At 47.3% G+C, this 17,321-nt stretch overlaps 1 protein-coding gene across 17 annotated transcripts in view; it reads right to left on the bottom strand.

Moving 5' to 3' along the window:
- Window positions 1-14,493, bottom strand: part of SNPH (syntaphilin) — a 42,434-nt gene extending 27,941 nt beyond the window's left edge. For all 17 annotated transcript variants that reach the window (XM_009436669.4, XM_016937284.3, XM_016937292.3 and 14 more), the window contains exons 1-2: window positions 14,374-14,493; window positions 14,011-14,117 (exon numbers count right to left, since the gene is read on the bottom strand). The gene's annotated coding sequence lies outside the window, so the exon portion shown is untranslated. The remainder of the gene's footprint in view (window positions 1-14,010; window positions 14,118-14,373) is intronic.
- Window positions 14,494-17,321: the final 2,828 nt, after the last annotated feature.

The following is a 17,321-nucleotide window of genomic DNA, read 5'->3' as shown; positions in this document are numbered from 1 at the left end:
GGAAAGCTCTCCCAAGCCTCTTCAGCCTACTTATTTTCCAAGTTCAATCCAGGCCTGAATGCTTGTGTGTAGCCTCAAGGGAGACAGAATTCACAGCTAGAGCACATCATGCACCAGTAGGATACAGGCTGTTTACACACATCCCCACCTGTAGACCAGTCTCCCACCCTTTGGGAGTTACTGAGCCTACATGTATATGTGCATGCACACACACATGTGTGTGTGATGCTGATGAGCTGAGAAAGAGGTCTGGCAGAAGAAGTCACAAGGTCCTCGTCCAGGCTCCACACAGCTCAGAGCAAAGCAGAAAAGCTGTGGGCACCTCTCCGGCCAGTACATGCCCCAATCTGGTCAGTGTGGAGCTCAACAAACCTTCCTTACTGAATAGTTAGCCTCTCCATCTCTGCCTCCAAAAGGCCTTTTGATGGCATTGGCACTGACACACGCTCCTCGCCCTTGCTGTTGGGAGGGTCGGCTGGAGAGCTCTACTCCAGTCTCTCACCCACAGGAAGGCACAGCTGTGCCCATCTTCACAAGATGAGGGATGCTAAGTTACCTTACTCACCCAGGGTCACAGGAATAAAAGGCGTCAAGGGCCAGCCAGGCCTCTCTGGACATCAGAGCTGTTTGTGGGCTCTGACACTAAACCTTCATGGCATCTAAGGGACTTAGGCTCCCTGTTTGCAAAATAAGACCTGAGCCCAGGAGGTGGAGGTTGCAGTGAGCTGTGATGGTGCCACTGCACTCCAGCCTTGGTGACAGACTGACAGAGTCAGACCCTGTCTCAAAAAAAAAAAAAAAAAAAAAAAAGAAGCCGGAGTCTCTCAGGAAACCAGTCTTTCTATCAGTGTCTCTCTCACTCACTCATACACACTGAGCAAGAAACTTCCACGAGGCCCTCTGGGGCAAGCCCTACACACTGGGAGAATGTATTTGCAAAATATATATTTAACAAAGAACTTATATCCAGAATGTATAAAGTACTCTCATACAACTCAATAAGAAGGCCAACAGCCCAGTTTTTAAAAATTAATGGGCAAAATACTTGAACTGATACCCCACCAAAGAGGATATGTGGCTGTCAAATAGACACAAAAAGATGCTTGACATCATTAGTTATTAGGAAAATGCCAATTAAAGCCATAAGGAGATACCATTACGAACCTATTAGAGTGGCTAAGATTTAAAAGACTAACCATACCATGTACTGATGAGGATGTAGAAGAACTGAAACTCCCATAATGCTGCGAGTAGAAATGTCAAATGGTACAGATGCTTTGGAAACACTTGGGCAGTAAAAAGTTACATATATATTTACCAAATGATACAACCATTCTTCTTCTAGGAACTTACCCAAGAAAATAGGAAAGTGTATGTCCATTGAAAGATTTATACACATACATTTATAACAGCTTTACTTGTAATAGCCAAAAAACTGGAAAAAACTAAATGTCCATCAACAAACAGATGAATGTATAAACAAATGATGATTTATCCTTTCTCTATACTATGGAATATGAGTTCAAGAGCAGCCTGACCAGGATGGTGAAACCCTGTCTCTACTAAAACTACAAAAAATTAGCTGGGCATGGTGGCGCATGCCTGTAATCTCAGCTACGCAGGAGGCTGAGGCAGGAGAATTGCTTGAACCCGGGAGGCGGAGGTTGCAGTGAGCCAAGATCGCACCACTGCACTCCAGCCTGGGTGACAGAGTGAGACTCTGTCTCAACAAAAAAGAAAAAAAAGGAATAAACTATTGGTATACACAACATCAATCTCAAAATAATTATGCTGAGTGAAAAAGCCAAACCAAAAATGTGCATATTATATTATTCCATTTATATAAACTACTAGAAAATGTGAAGTAATCTGTACTGACAGAAAGCAGATCAGTAACTGCCTGAGGATGAGGGGGGAGGAAACTTTTGCGGACGATGGATATGTTCACTATCCTAATTGTGGTGACGCTTTCATCAGTATAGAAATATGTCAGAATTTACCACACTGGACTTTAGATATGTGAAGCTCGTATATCAACTATATTTCCATAAAGCTAGAAGGAGGAGGGTGGGAAAGAGTGGAGGAAAGAAAACAGAAAGCACAGCAAACAGGAGTTGTCTTAGGAAGCCAGGCAAACAACACAAACAACACATATACACACAGACACTGACACACACACACAGATACACACACACAGACACTGACACACACACACACACACAGACACGGACACAGAGACACAGATACACACAGACACACCAGCACAGACACACACACATAGGCACACACAGAGACACACACAGATACACACACAAACACAGACACACACACACAGGCACACATACACAGACACACATACACAGACAGACACTGACACACAAACACACACACAGACATGGACACAGAGACACAGATACACACACACAGACACACCAGCACAGACACACACACATAGGCACACACAGAGACACACACAGATACACACACACAGACACACACACACAGGCACACATACACAGACACACATACACAGATACACACACACAGACACTGACACACACACACACAGACATGGACACAGAGACACAGATACACACACACAGACACACCGGCACAGACACACACACATAGGCACACACAGAGACACACACAGATACACACACAAACAGACACACACACACAGGCACACATACACACACACAGACACTGACACACACACAGACACACACACAGACACGCCACACACACAGATACACACAGACATACAGGCACAGACACACACAGGCACACACGCAGACACACACACAGGCACACACACACAGATACATACACAGACACATCGGCACAGACACACAGACACACACACTGACACACACAGATACACACACAGACACACAGGCACAGACATACACAGGCACACATACACAGGCACACACAGAGACAGACACTGACACACACAGACACACGACACACACAGATACACACACAGACAGGCACAGACACACAGGCACACACATGGACACACACGGACACACACACTGACACACACAGATACACAGACACACAGGCACAGACAGACACACAGGCACACACATGGACACACACGGACACACACTGACACACACAGATACACAGACATACAGGCACAGACACACACACACAGGCACACATACACAGACACACACAGAGACAGACACTGACACACACACACAGACACACGACACACACACAGATACACACACAGACACGCACAGACAGACACACAGGAACACACACGGACACACATACAGATACACAGGCACAGACAGACACACAGGCATATACATGGACACACACAGGCACACATACACAGACACATAGACACAGACATACACACACATAAACAGACACACACAGACACAGGCACATACACATACACACACAGAGTATGAAACTCCCACATGGCCTCTAGTCCCAAGGAGTCCCTCAACCCAGGATTCCATCTGATAGGGACACCAAAGCTTCTTGTCATTTACTCAACATTTTTCTAGAATGTTTCTGTGTACCTGGTTTGTGCTGGGTATGGGGGTTCAGAGACAAATCAAACAATCCTTGCCCCAGGAAATTATTTCTAGCAGCCGTGGTATAGCCTTCCCCAAATTCAACCTAAACATTTCGCCACATGCCCCTAATATCCCAGCCAGATTCCCTTTCCAGGATCCCTTGGAGTCCTTCCTCCTGGGCCTGATTTTGTTTCTACCCTTGCCACCTCTTGGGAGAAAGCCTTCAATTAGTTCACAACTCCAGCAGAAGTCTGTCTTTTATCTGTGCAAAACAGACATCCAAGCCGAACCCCAACTGATTTCTAATAATTGACCAACGAGATCTGAGTCAAGTCTTCACAGAATCGCAAAAATTCTGGACAGGAAAGAATCTGAAGGTTTCAAAGCCCAACATCCATCTGACTGAAGTTCTGTTTCTCGGAATAACATTCCTGTTCTGCAGTCACCCGGACCCAGTTTGAATACCTCCAGTGAGGAGGGAGCTCACTGCCAAATGAAGATGTGTTGGCACTTTGGGAAAGTAGGGAAGTTATAAAGTGATTCCTATACAACACGGATGAAAGGGTACTGGCATTTATTAAGCACCTACTGTGTTTAATAAATAAAGCCCCTGGGCTAGGTAGGGGCTTTACACATAGAAGATTTCTAATCTAGTTTAATTCTCATGCCAGCTTTGCTGTCAGGAGGCCTAGGTCATGATTATGATGCCCATTTTTACTATTGAGGTACTAAGGGTCAGATAAATTAAGTGACTTGCCCAGTCACAAAGTCAGTCCATGGCAGAGATGGAGACAGCAGTCCAAGTGTATCCAACTCCAACCTGCGCTCTCTGTTCCCAACCACTCACAGAGCAGGGCAAGGGGGCCGGTGCTGCCTAGGCTTGGATCCTGGGCTTTTTCATCTGGATGGCTGGCCTCAGGGATTCCTTACAAAACTGACCTCCACCAGGCCTAACAACCTCTGAGGCCTTCTCTCTCAAACACATGGCCCCAGAGTGAGGAGTCCCCCTCCTGTGGAGGGGGAAGGGGCTCTCCAGAAGGAAACCACAGACAGTTGGCTCAAATGGTCTACAGCTCCAATCTGGGCCCTGCATGCCACCCAGGGAGGGCTGGTCTCTGCAGTCAGGGAACAGGAGGGTGTGGAGGGGTCAGGTCCTCTCCATCCTCTGAGAGCACAGAGCTTAGGCTGGTGACTAAGAGCCTGGGCTCTGTGAAGGAGCTGTGGGAGTTGGAAGTGGGTCCCCTGAAAGACAGTGTTTGAGCTGGGCCTTGAGACAGATCTGAACATGAGGAGATAGCAGTAGTAGTAGGAAGAAAATTTCAGGCAGAGGAAACAGGGCAAGTAAAAGTAATTGAGGTAGAAAGGAATGGCAGGGAGGAAATACTGCTGACCTGGGGTAGAACAGTCCAAGGGTCACTCAGGGACTTTTCTGAAGTCATAAACTATCAAAATGTCCTTCTCTAGCTCTTAGACCACCTCACTCCTATCAGGTCCAGGGCTAGCAACCTTGGCGTAAGAGCCCAGCTAAGCTTTGAGGAGGAAGGAATGCCCATTCACAGGCCTAAGAGAAGAGAAATGGGGAGAGGAAGAGAATGAGAAAGCAAAATGAGGGGCAGGGAGAGTTTGGGCCCTGGAATCAGGTATTTGGTAGCTCAGCCACCATGTAACAGCTGTGGGCCATGGACAAATTGCTTAAATTTCCTATAACTCAGCTTCCTTTTCTATAATAATGCTTTCCTTACCTGAGCTGTCAGGAAGATGCTATAAGGTCACATATCCCCTGTGCCCGACATGTAGTGTAGCTGTTTTCATTAACCTGGACAAGAGTCGGGACTTAGAGGGTCAGAAAAGCAATCGAGGCCCATAGAGACAGGAGGAAGCAGTGTTCGTGGGGACATCTGCTATATACCAGGCTCTTTCCCACAGGGGACCACAACAGATCATCCCGTCTCCTCTCAGGCAGGAATAATCGATTTCTCTTTGGCAGATGAGAAAATGGCCCAGGGGGCAACACAATTTGTCTGAAGTCCCAGGCTAACAAGTGGCAGAACTGGAAATGAGCCAGGCCTGACTCTGAGGAAGCGAGTGGCTCCCAGAAGGCCCAGGGTGGCTTAAGTGGATGGAGCTGTGGCTCCTCCCCTTTTGGCTCTGAGCCCCAAAAGCGAGAAAGGTGGCTACTGTCAGAAGACGTAGTTTGCCTCATGACACTTGCCTCACAGAAGAGGTGATGTTTAGCACACCCTTTCTCCCTCTGGGGCTGCACGTCCAAAGTCTGCCACTTCTGAAAGGGAGGCTGGAAGGGAGGCGAATCTTACCATGCATACAGAGGGGATGTGTGGGAAGCAAGACGGGGGAGGTGGTGCCAAACTGGCTGCCTAATGAGGCTTTGGGAAAGACGCAGGACCCAGGATTTACTGTACCTCTGCTTCCACCATTTTAAAAGCCAGAAGGGACAGGGAGCTGCCCTTTGCTGAAGGGCACCAGACCGATGGCCTGGCCAGACTAGAGGGCTCAGTGTCCTCAGACTCACTGTCCTTACACAGTCCTCCTCCGCTCCCTTCCCGAGTGCCAGCCTTTAGATCCTTTCTAGTTCCTCCTCTTCCTCCGGGAAGCCTTCTCAGATAGTCTCAACCTACAGCTATTCTTTCTCCTGGGAATGCCAGCAGCACCCCCTGCTTGCCTCATCTGTGACCAGCCCTATACTAGGATTCCAGATCTTCTGGGTTACAGCTGTCAAGCACAGCCTTTCCAAACTCCATCCTATGGCAAGAATTCCTCCTAGAACATCCAGCCCTATGTGAGCAGCCCAGAGATGAGGTGCCAGCTCTCAAAACACATTGTTTTCTTACTAGATTTTTTTTTTTTTTAGAATTTTCTCCCTTTTACCCCTTGAACTGAGCCAAAATTTGCCTTCCTTGCTGGCACTTGCAAGGACTGGTCTGGTATCTATCTCTCAGGGCATGCAGAAGCCCACACTCTCTCCCATGCCTGCACTTTGAATACCTTTACCCCTGAAAACTGCTATCCTGTCACTACGGTGCGGGAAGCCACATCCTGTATACCTGTGTCAGAGTCCCCACCCCACCACTTGTGCTTATATAACTTTGGGCCAATTTCTTCTTTCTAGTGGTCCTAGTTTCCTCAACTATTAAAAAACTTCCTATCTTAGCAAGCAGCACAGTGCCTCACCTGTTGTGTGTGTTCAACAAATGGTAGTTATTTATTTTTTGTTCACCGATCACTTCTTTAGAGGCAGTATGGCTTAGCGGGAAGAACACAGCTCTGATGCCAAAGAGACTGGCATCTAAGTGTAGGCTCTGCTACACAGCCGCTGTGTAACCTTGAACAAATCTCCTCCCCTCTCTGAGTCTCAGTGTCTTTCTCTATAAAACAAGGATAACATATGCTAAGTGGGCCCGGATTGGTTGACTGCTTCTTTTTTTCTCCGTCCCATCTTTACGTTGCCTTTCTTCTGCATCTGCCCAATTTTCCAGGCTACGAATAATGCAGCTATATCACTGTGTGGCAGGCACAGTGCTGAGCGCTTCAGATGAAGATTCAGTTCAGTTCCCATCCACCCTCTAAAATAGGTGCTATGAGGGCTAGCACCTCATACTCAGAAGACACACAGTCAAATGGCAGCTGTTGTTAATATTTCTATGTGTCAGGCCCTGTGCACCACCCACATTCCTTCCCTCCAACCAACCTAAACAGCTCCCTGAGGGTAGGGACCACATCTTGGTGCCTGTGTGTACAGCAGATCCTCAGTATATGTTGGTTGAATGAATGGTTATAAATACTTCTTTGAATTCCTTCACCATGGCCAGAATAGAACCTTACCATGATAGGTGCTTGATGAATATTTGATTAACTGGAGCCACAAAAAATGTGAACTGTCATCAGTGGCTTTAATCTGAATCCTAGAAGGCCCTGAAACCGTGGTAGGGTTTCTTCTGCTAATTAAGAGCTCCTCTGAGGTCCTTCTCTAAGAACACTCTAGGCTCTCTTTGCAACCAGATCCCAACTTTTCCTCTGCAGGGACCATGTGTCAGAGCTGTCCACAGAGAGACTGCTTGCTGTCCAGACCACAGCACAACTCAAGGAGAGGGCGGCAGAAGCTCTGCTACAAGGCCGGCATGGCTTCCAAAGAACAGGAACTACCCCACCCACTGAGGACCTGCCAGGAGCCTCTCTGCACCCCTCTTTCTCAAAGGTGGCTTCTGTGCCAGGCTGCACAGGCCACCAGCTAAGTTCCCTCTTCTGAAGCTGCCGACCAAGCTTCCAGAGACCCTGTGGTAGGGAGGCGTGGCTAGGGCCAGCTTCAAGGGGTACAGAGGTATCTGGAGGCCTCAGTCCCCAGAGACTCAATCCTGACAGTGCTGCCAAAAGGGAAGGGGCACCATCAGGGCCTTTGAAGCTGGGGGAGCCAGAAGCAGAAGATCACAAGCTGCCAAAGTCAGGCTAAATGCCCTAGCCTTGCAAACAAGGCATTCCCTGGCCTAGGCTGCCTTTCCAGCCTTCCTTCCTTTCTCTGCCTTCATCTGTGGGCCAGCCAATAATGACTGAGCACTATGTGCCCAGCATCTAAAACTTTACATCTGAGGTCACAGACGGATGGCCGGTCACATACACATTTTAATATGTGCATTTAAAAATATTGCCTAATCAGCTACATTTTAAAAATTAGGAGATGTCACAAACAAATATGCAGATTTCTGTCTTATAAATCAGAAGATCTGACAACATTGGGCACATGTTCTTGTAGGCAAGAATGGTGAGAGCAGGATAGCAGCTGCCTCTTTCAAGCAAGCACTTTCCAATGTGCTACAATCCCTAAACAGCCCAACTGGCCTGTTTTACCTTTGTAGACAACTACATTTGACATCCCTTGCTTAACATATTTCATTTTGGTGTAAAGTCTTCCTAATGACCTTAGGAGACAACATCATTTCCCAGTTTTACAGGTGAGGAAACAGAAGCTCTGAGGGAAAAAAATAACTGGGCCAAAATTCAAACCCCAGCAGCCCAATTTCAGAGCCAAACACGAGAACACGAGTCTGTAGCAAAAATGAGGAAAATACAGACAATGCAGTGAGTTTTTAACAAAGCAAAATGTATTCAATTTGAAGGAATACCATTTTCCCCCTGATAACATGGCCTTCTTACTTGGGGGAATAGAAATATTAAAATGTTCTTTCTCTTATTTTCTGATAGTGATGGTAAAGAGAACCCTAAGTGTCATCTGAATGTCCTCGTCTGGTAAAATAAAAAGCTAGCTAACCGAGGATGGATTCCCAAATGCACTGGTCTTTGTGAAATCTAAGTCCAAGACCCACTGCTCTGCTACAGACTTCCTGTCCCAGTATGACAGCAATCTTCTGTTATTCCTCTTGGTTAAAACAAAAAAACAAAAACTCATAACTTCATCTAACCATGTCTGCATCATTCTATTTTTGAAGAGGTGGCTTTTGAACTGAGTCTTTCCCAACCCCTCTCCCTCCAGCAAATCCACAAAGCATTTGTTCATGCCTTTTGTTATATTTATCTTATTCTTCCTCAAGTAACAATTATATGTATCCTATCCACCCTTCTACCCCCTAAAGTCATTACAGAACAGAAGAAAGACACTTTGGGAGGCCAAGGCAGACGGATTGCCTGAGGTCAGGAGTTCGAGACCAGCCTGGCTAACATGGTGAAACCCCCTCTCTACTAAAAATACAAAAATTATCTGGGCATGGTGGCGCATGCCTATAGTCCCAGCTACTCAGGAGGCTGAAGAAGGAGAATCATTTGAACCCGGGAGGCAGAGGTTGCAGTGAGCCAAGATCATGCCACTGAACTCCAGCCTAGGTGACAGAGCAAGACTCTGCCTCCAAAAAACAAAAAGAAGAAGAAGGAGTTTCTGAATTGTTAGCCACTCAGAGCTAGAAGGGCTCTTAGATATCATCACCTCTGACTCCCATTTTGCAGGCGTGGAAAAGCAAAGGGTCTGACCTAAGGCCACCCAGTGGGTCAACGGCAGAGCTGGGGTGAGGACCCAAGTCTACTGACTCCTCGGTGCTGGCTCTTCCTGCTGTGCCAGGCTGCTTTCCAGCCACTCCCTTTTGGTTGGCTCAGCCCCTCAATTCAGAGGACAGTGCTGAGTATGCGACAAACACGTCATAAATATCTGTCCATTAATGCAAAGCAGCCTGGGGTGCACAGGCCTCAGCCTCTCCATGGCCCTTGGCTTGAGCTTCACATCACCTGCATCGAGACTTCCCACAGCACCAGCTGCCCATCAAACGGAGAACTGGCACCTGGGGCTTCTGGTGGCCTAGATGTAGAAAGACCCCATGTGGCTTAGAAATGCAATCCCCGTTAGGCCAGAGTTATGAACCAAGCCCTGCTGAGTAATCTTAGGCAAATGACTTCACCTCTCAGGTGTTAGGTGTTCCTCCAGACAGGTGGGATGCCTAGAATAGACATGAAGAAGAATTCCCCAAGCCTATCAGATGATTACAGGCACAAGACAGTCTTTGTCAGAGGAATTTCAAAATCCTGCTTCTAGAAGGCTTTAAGGACAGGAAAGGTTCTGGTCTACCTGGGACAAACAGATAGTTCCATCAAAATTGTGTTACAGCGTGAGCTTGGATGGTCCCCTAGACTCCGTGTCCACCTTCTAGATTGATGAGGACAGGAGCCAACAAGTCTTTAGGGCTGTCTGGAAACATTCTAAATCGAGTAGAACCCTTTACTATTATTATTAAATTATTATTCACAAGCTCAATGCCAAAAATAGAGATGACAATGGCATCATCTCTCTAAAGCCTTCCTGACCCACTCAGTAGGAAAGATCATTCCCCTCTCTCTGTCCCCCCACCCCATCACACACATATCAGTATGTCTTATAGCTTCCAGATGTTTTCTCATATCTACACGTTTAGGTATCTGTCTCCCTCTGTTAGATATGAGCTTCTTGAAACTAGGACTCACAATTTACTCTTTCCTGCATGCTAGGCACTTAGCCCAGGGCCTAGCTAATAAATAAGGACAAATGCTGGTCAATGTTTAGCAAGTTAAGGAATCCCCTCCACCTCCAATACTGGAACAAGGGTGCATGTAGGCCTTTCGGAGCCAGTAGATGCATGCAGATCATTTGAGGGATGGGAACTCTTGCAGGGAAACTGGCTGACCCAAGGTTATTCAGTCATTGAGAGGGCTCAGACTAAAAGCAACCCTTTGGACACCCAGTCCAGTGCACTTCCAGCTAAACATTTTCTAGGTTCTATGATACACTGGTTGTACGACTCTGGGTAAGACCCTTCGCCTCTCTGCCCTGGCTTTCTCACTTATAAAAATGGGTAAATTTATATATAGTGCCTACATAATGGGATGATCTGAGCAGTAAATTATTGAACCTGTGTAAAACAGAGCACAACACATAAGAAGACTAAAAAAGTGTGTCTGTCCTGACTGTCATTCAGGCCTAACCATTATCCTCGGTAAAGGGGCATCCACCAAACATCAGCAAAGCAGGGCTCATGGTGAAAGGAAAACTCTCCATTCCTGGTTCACACAGTTTTCAACCAGGAAGTACCCTGCACCAATCACCTGGGAGAAATGCCTGATCTCTCACCATAAATTGTTCACAGCTTCTTCTTCTCCAAACCCCTATTCACACCTGCAAGTGCACGCACAGCTCACAGCATCAGCAAGGTATGCATGAAGAGGCAGCGAAGCCTTCGGAAGAGGACGATGCAGCCAGACCTGGTGTCGGATAGCAGTTCTAGCCGTGCAATCCTCAGCAAGTCACTTCATCTCTCCAAGCCTCAGTCTCCTCATCTTTGAAACAGTCATAATTTTCTTTAAGGATTACCTGAGACAGTTAATGGTCTGGGACTTCATAAATGACGTTGAGGGTAATCATAGTTGTCTGATTTTTATTTAACAAAATCCACTCGACAGAATGTCAGAAGCAGAAGGGGTCTTAGAAATCACTTAGTCCAGTCCCATCATTATATAGATGGGCACACAGAGGCCTTGAGGGGAGGCCTGACTGGCCCAAGGTCACATAATAAGGCAGTGGTTCAATGGGACGTGGGACCTGGGTCTCCTGACTTTCTACTGCATATCCATGTTGTCCCACTTGATTCTAATTACCTGCTCTCCTCCCTCAAACACAGAAAATGGCTAGAATCATTCCCTTCCCAATCCGCCTCCCTTCACAGTCATCTCACACCAGCCGGCACCATCTGGATCCCTTTTTGCCAACATCACCACCCTCCCAGGCACATCTGGCCCCTTTTGGTCTAGTCAGGAGCCCTAGAGGAGTAGGCGAAGCATCTGTTAATCACCAGCAATAGCAATAATAACAGTAGCTGTAATAGCAATAATAATGACAACCAACAACCTGGACGATGTCCTACACTTAAAAGGGCTTTCACCTACATAATCAACACATTCCTACAGTTTCTCCCTAACCTAGTTGGCTTAGGGACATAATTTCCTCAAGTTTGTTTCATTCAACACTTATGGAGCACCTACTTTGGGCCTACTCATGGGCCAGAGGCTGGAGATAGAGAAAGGAAAATGATAGGGCCTCTGCCAAATAGGAATTTAGGGTGGGGGTGGGGGGACATGACAACTTCTTTTGGCCCAAATGGTGCAGCAGCAAAATTCCCCACCCAACCCTATGGAGAACCTCGTTTATCATGCTGTCAAAAGGCAGGAGGTATCTGTGGAATAAAGAGGAGCGAGAAAGGCTTGAGTGCTAGGCTGAAAATGACAGCAGGAAGGAAGATAAAGAATAGAAAATACAAGCACCAAAAACTTGACTGCCTGGCCTCAGGGTGACTCTAGGGAGACACTCCAGGGAGGGCAAGAGAGCCACAGTGGGATTCGTGTGAGATCCGGAAGACCTGATCCCTGCCCTGCTGCCAGCACACAAGAATCTGCTGCTTCTGTTCCCTCAGAGACTCCGCCCTTGGATGCCAGGATTTTCCAAACCCAATGCTGGGCTACAGGCCTCCTTGGGACCATCATTTGCTAGAATGATGTCACAACCTTTGCAGTGGAAATGTTGCTGCCTGCCTAGGCCCTCAGCCTGGTGACCCAATACACTTCAGCATTCATTACCCCTGGCAGGGACACCACCTGCAGGGGTGTGGAAGAGACAGGCAGGGGATGGGGAGGAGAACAGGACTAAAAGCAGTCACCTCTTCCTCTCTTCCCCCAGCCTATCTCCCAAGTCCTGAATTTCTGAGAACCTACTATGTGCCAGGCACAGGCACTATTTTAGGTGCTTCCACATACATCTCATTTAATTTTCACATCAGCCCTCTGCGGGCTGTACCCCTAGATTTACAGATGGAAAAACTGAGGCTGGGGGAAGGGAAGTCACTTGGCAGCTCAGGGATGTCAACATAGGACTGTCTGGCACCTCCAGCTCCTTGAGGCCCACAAGGTCAATGTTTCACTTAAGAAGTCAGAGTTGAAAGAGATCAACTGAGGAAACCCCAATTATTTCATGAAACTAAATTTAAATTGCCTTAGCAGAGGGGTCCCCCTGACATGTAAAAGCTGCTTGAGTGATATACTAAAATTATACACATCATTTAATCCAATTCCTGCATCTAACAGATGAGCAGACAGACACCCACGCCTCGAGAATTTTAAAATGGCTACTTGTGGCCAACTAGCAAGTTAAGGGCCTAGAACCCCAATCTCTGGCACTTTCCTTACACGACTCTGCCTGCAGAGATCACCTTTTTCTAAGAAGCTCCTCCAGCCCATCCCGACACCACCAGATGGGCAGAGAAGGCAGAGGAAACGGGCAGCATGTGACCGGCCTCTCTTTCAGTCTGCAGGGTTGGGGAAGGGAATATGGGGCTCCCCAGGCTAGTAGGTGTTGCAAACAGCCCAGATCCCGGCTGGGGAGTGGAAGGCTTCACATTCCAGGGAAGCTCCGGGGAGACGGAGGCTCAGATCGTCCACTCTATGACTTACGGGCATTTTTCCCCCAGATCTACTACAGGGCCCTGATGCTTCTCAGAGGGAAAGATGGGATGGAAGCAGTCATTGGCACTTGACCTTGGGGTGGGTGTGGGGTTTCATCCTTCTCCCACCCCCAGGTACCCCTGCTCCTCCTCCAAGAAGGAAAAGAGAAGCTTAAATGTTTGCCAAATGCCAGAAGGGGAAGACAAATAAAATTGGGGGGTGGGTTCCCTAAAAGCCTCCTAATCACCCACTTTGGGCATCTTCTCTGCTGCAATCAGCACCCTCTAATTCTTACATTTCAGGGAGGGGGAGGGAGGGAAGCGCTTAAAGGGATGTAGGGGAATGAAGGGAGGGTAAGAATGAGTCACGATTAACCCCTCTTAGGCTGGTGCCCTCCAAGGGATTCTACCGCAGCGAGCGGTTGCGAGCGGCCCCCACCTGCCGCGGTGCAGCGCAGGGCCAGCTCCCCGCTCCGCCGCGGCCTCCTCACCTGAGTCCACTGGCCCTCCGCAGGCCCGCCGGCTCGCACCACTCCGGCCCGGCTTGGCGCAGCGCCTCTGCAGTCGCTGCTGCAGCCGCCTGGCCCTGATCAGCGACCTGCGGGGTTAGGAAAAAGAGATAGACCGGGGCGGGTGAGCGCGGGCGGGGGACACCCAGGCAGCTGAGCCCCCGGCCGCTGACAGCTGGGCCGCTGCAGCCAGAAGGCTTGGAGGGCAGGCTGCCTGCCGGGTGCTCCGTCCCCTCCTCCTCGCGGCCCGCGGCCCCCACCCCACCCCCTGGCACTTGGCACTCTGGACTGCGGCGGGTGCAGCTGGGCGGTGGGCCCGGAGATCCCCGGGGTCCTTGTCATCACCTGCGGAGGCTTCCATGGCTTCAGCTGCCCTGCAGGGGCCGCCGAATTGCTCTCCCGAGCCCCTGCAGGAGGCGGCTAGCTGGGTGCTCGCCGGGGCTGGGGCTGCCGGGAGGGAGGGGCGGGGAGGGTGAGGTGGATGGAGGGGACCAGCCAGTCGGCGGCTCGCCGGCAGCTGCGTAAGCGGCCCGTCTTTACTTTCCTTCTTAAAGAGATAGTTAGTATCTTGCTCTAGAGGGCCTGGGAGCAGAGACAACGAGCACACGGGGAGCGGGGGCCTCTCCCACCTACACACCAGCCGGTATTTTGAGCTGGGCGATCGATTGGGCGTGGTGGAAAGCGTCTTGGTCGGCTGTGTGACCCTGTGCAAGTCCCTTCACCTCTCTGGGCCTCAGCTTTTTCTTCTGTAACATGGGGTGATGATACCAGTCTCACTCCCTGGCACATAGTTGGCTCCAGTGAAATAGTAATTTTTATCTAAAAGCCTTTAGGAACATTTTTCATTGCCCAAACCAAGTCTGAGTACCAGGGGTATTTAATGTGAATGACAAGCACTTGGGCTACTAACAATGATAGCAGGAATCTTAAGTGTTTGAAAATGGAAATGTTTTCCTCTGAAGTAGTAAAAAGGTGAATCATTGGAAAGATCTCGGAGAGATAAGCAATCACAACTTAAAATGTTAATTGTGGCTCTTTTCCCTCTGTCTTCCATCTGTCACAGGGAAAACAAGAAGACCAAAAAGTCCAAAAAACTGGATTTTCTGCCTAGCCCTTCCATTTCTAGCCATACAACTTTAGATACGTTAACTCACTTTCTGGGCTTGGTTTCTTATCTGCTTCATGTGTGGGAAGTAGGTGGAGTGGGAATGGGCTCCTTCTTTCTGAACCAGGCCTGTCTGATCTGTCATTACTCTGCTCTAAACCATCCAGTGGTTTTCTGTATCGCTCTCCGCCACATGCCCTCATCTTACTCCAGCTCTCTGACTTCATCTTGCGTGGCTCTCCCCATCACTCACTTTTCTCCCATCAAGCTGTCCTTCTTGCTGAGGCCTCACTGCTGGGCCTTTGCATTTGCTGTCCCCTTTGCCTAGAACACACCAGAGAGCCACATGGTTCAATCCTTCCTTTCCTCCAGGTCTCTGCTCAAATGTTACTGTCTCAGAGAGGGCTTCCTTAACCATTCTACATAAAATACTAACTCCCTCCTCTCCACCTCCTTTGCCCCTAGTTTTGCTACATTTAATTACCAGCTGACATAGTGTATATTTACTATGTGTCATTTATCACTCCCACTAGAATGTACACTTCATGAGGGAAGGAACTTTGTTTTTTTCCCTTGCTGTATTTCCAGTGCCCAGAGCAGTGCCTAACACATAGTAGGAGCTCAATAAATATTGACTAAGTGAATGAGAAAGCAAGCACACATTGTGCCAGGCCCCAGTCTTCTATGGGAACACTAGGCCAGATGCCATCCTGGAAGTCCTTTTGTCTTAAGTCTCTTAAGGCTCTTAAGTCCTTAAGTCTGTTTACTCTCGCCGGTGCTGAACTTGGTACCCTCTACTCTCTGCCCCAAGCTGACTTTTCCAAGAGAAGAATTTGTAAAGTGACTTCACTGATTTACATCATGACTCTGCAGTACTGGCCTGGTGAGAAATAGTTAATATTGATAATGTACATGAAAAAATAATTATTTTAAGTTTACTGTTGCTTTTCACAGTCAAATCTTTTCCTGTATCTCTGAGCTACAATAAATCCATTACTTTTTTTGCAACAAATGCTAATAAATTTTGGAGAGGACATTGATTCTATTTTCTCCTGTATTCCGTTAAACCATATCCTATCAGATAGCCATTATTATATTATGTTTTCTAGAAAAACATGGCAGAGCAATTTAGCAGGAATAGGAAACTAGTTGAAAAAGCCATGTGAAATGTTGAGGTCTTCCGTCCAAAACACCTAATGCTATATTAGCAAGTTAACTGATAAAATGTTTTATCTGCTCTAATGCTCACTGAAATTATATGTGACATTTTTACACTTAAAGTGAAACCAAAGGAAGCCATGTAATTATTACATGTTTAGAAGGAGAACATTTCTGAGATTGTCATTAAAATATTTTTTTGTCTGTTCCCATGCTGTTTTGTTTATTAATAGAGATGGGGCTTTACTATGTCGCCCAGGCTGGTCTCCAACTCCTAGGCTTAAGCAATCCTCAGCCTCCCAAAGTGCTGGGATTACAGGCTTGAGCCACCATGCCTGGCTGTCCCATCCTCATGTGTGTATGTGTGTGGGGTTTTGTGTGGGGGTTTTTTTGGTTTTTTTTTTTTGGTTTTTTTTTTTGCTTGGTACTTAGAAGACTACATTTCCCAGAAATCTCCACAAGGAACTTCCCCAAAGCAAGACAGTGACTTCACTCACATTACTCCCATCTGGAATGGTGTTAGCTAGTAAAGTATTCTCTTTATCATCAGGAAGCAGATGATTGAGAAGAGAACTGGTGTTTAGTTATAACGTAAATTGCAACAAATGAGGATTATAAGTATAAAACAAAATTATTCCTAATAAATTAGTAATTTTGTTTTGTTTTGGACTAGTTGAAAATACATTAAAAATTTTTTTAGTTTCAAAAACAATTGTATTCCAATTCTGGCTAAGCATACTCTCCCACAGAATGCAGCAATAAAACCTGAACGAAATGCATGTAGCAGCTATTTGAGGATTCTGAAGACAAAATACTAGCAGGCACACTGGGGAAGAAGCCAGAATTTGATACACCCTACCACTGAACTAGTGGTGAATTTATCATCTTTATTTCTTCCTATAACTCCTGTCCTGGTCTCAAAGCAGATCAAAATCTGGAATTGGGGCTCAATAAAGAGAAAGCTCCCAAAGAATCTCCCTAGTTTTGACTTGAAGATCAGGAAAAGGGACTTCTGATGCGCAGAGTATGT

Source organism: Pan troglodytes, chromosome 21 (assembly GCF_028858775.2).
Source record: "Pan troglodytes isolate AG18354 chromosome 21, NHGRI_mPanTro3-v2.0_pri, whole genome shotgun sequence".
NCBI classification, from domain to species: domain Eukaryota; kingdom Metazoa; phylum Chordata; class Mammalia; order Primates; family Hominidae; genus Pan; species Pan troglodytes.
This window is presented reverse-complemented; position numbering and strand designations above follow the sequence as displayed.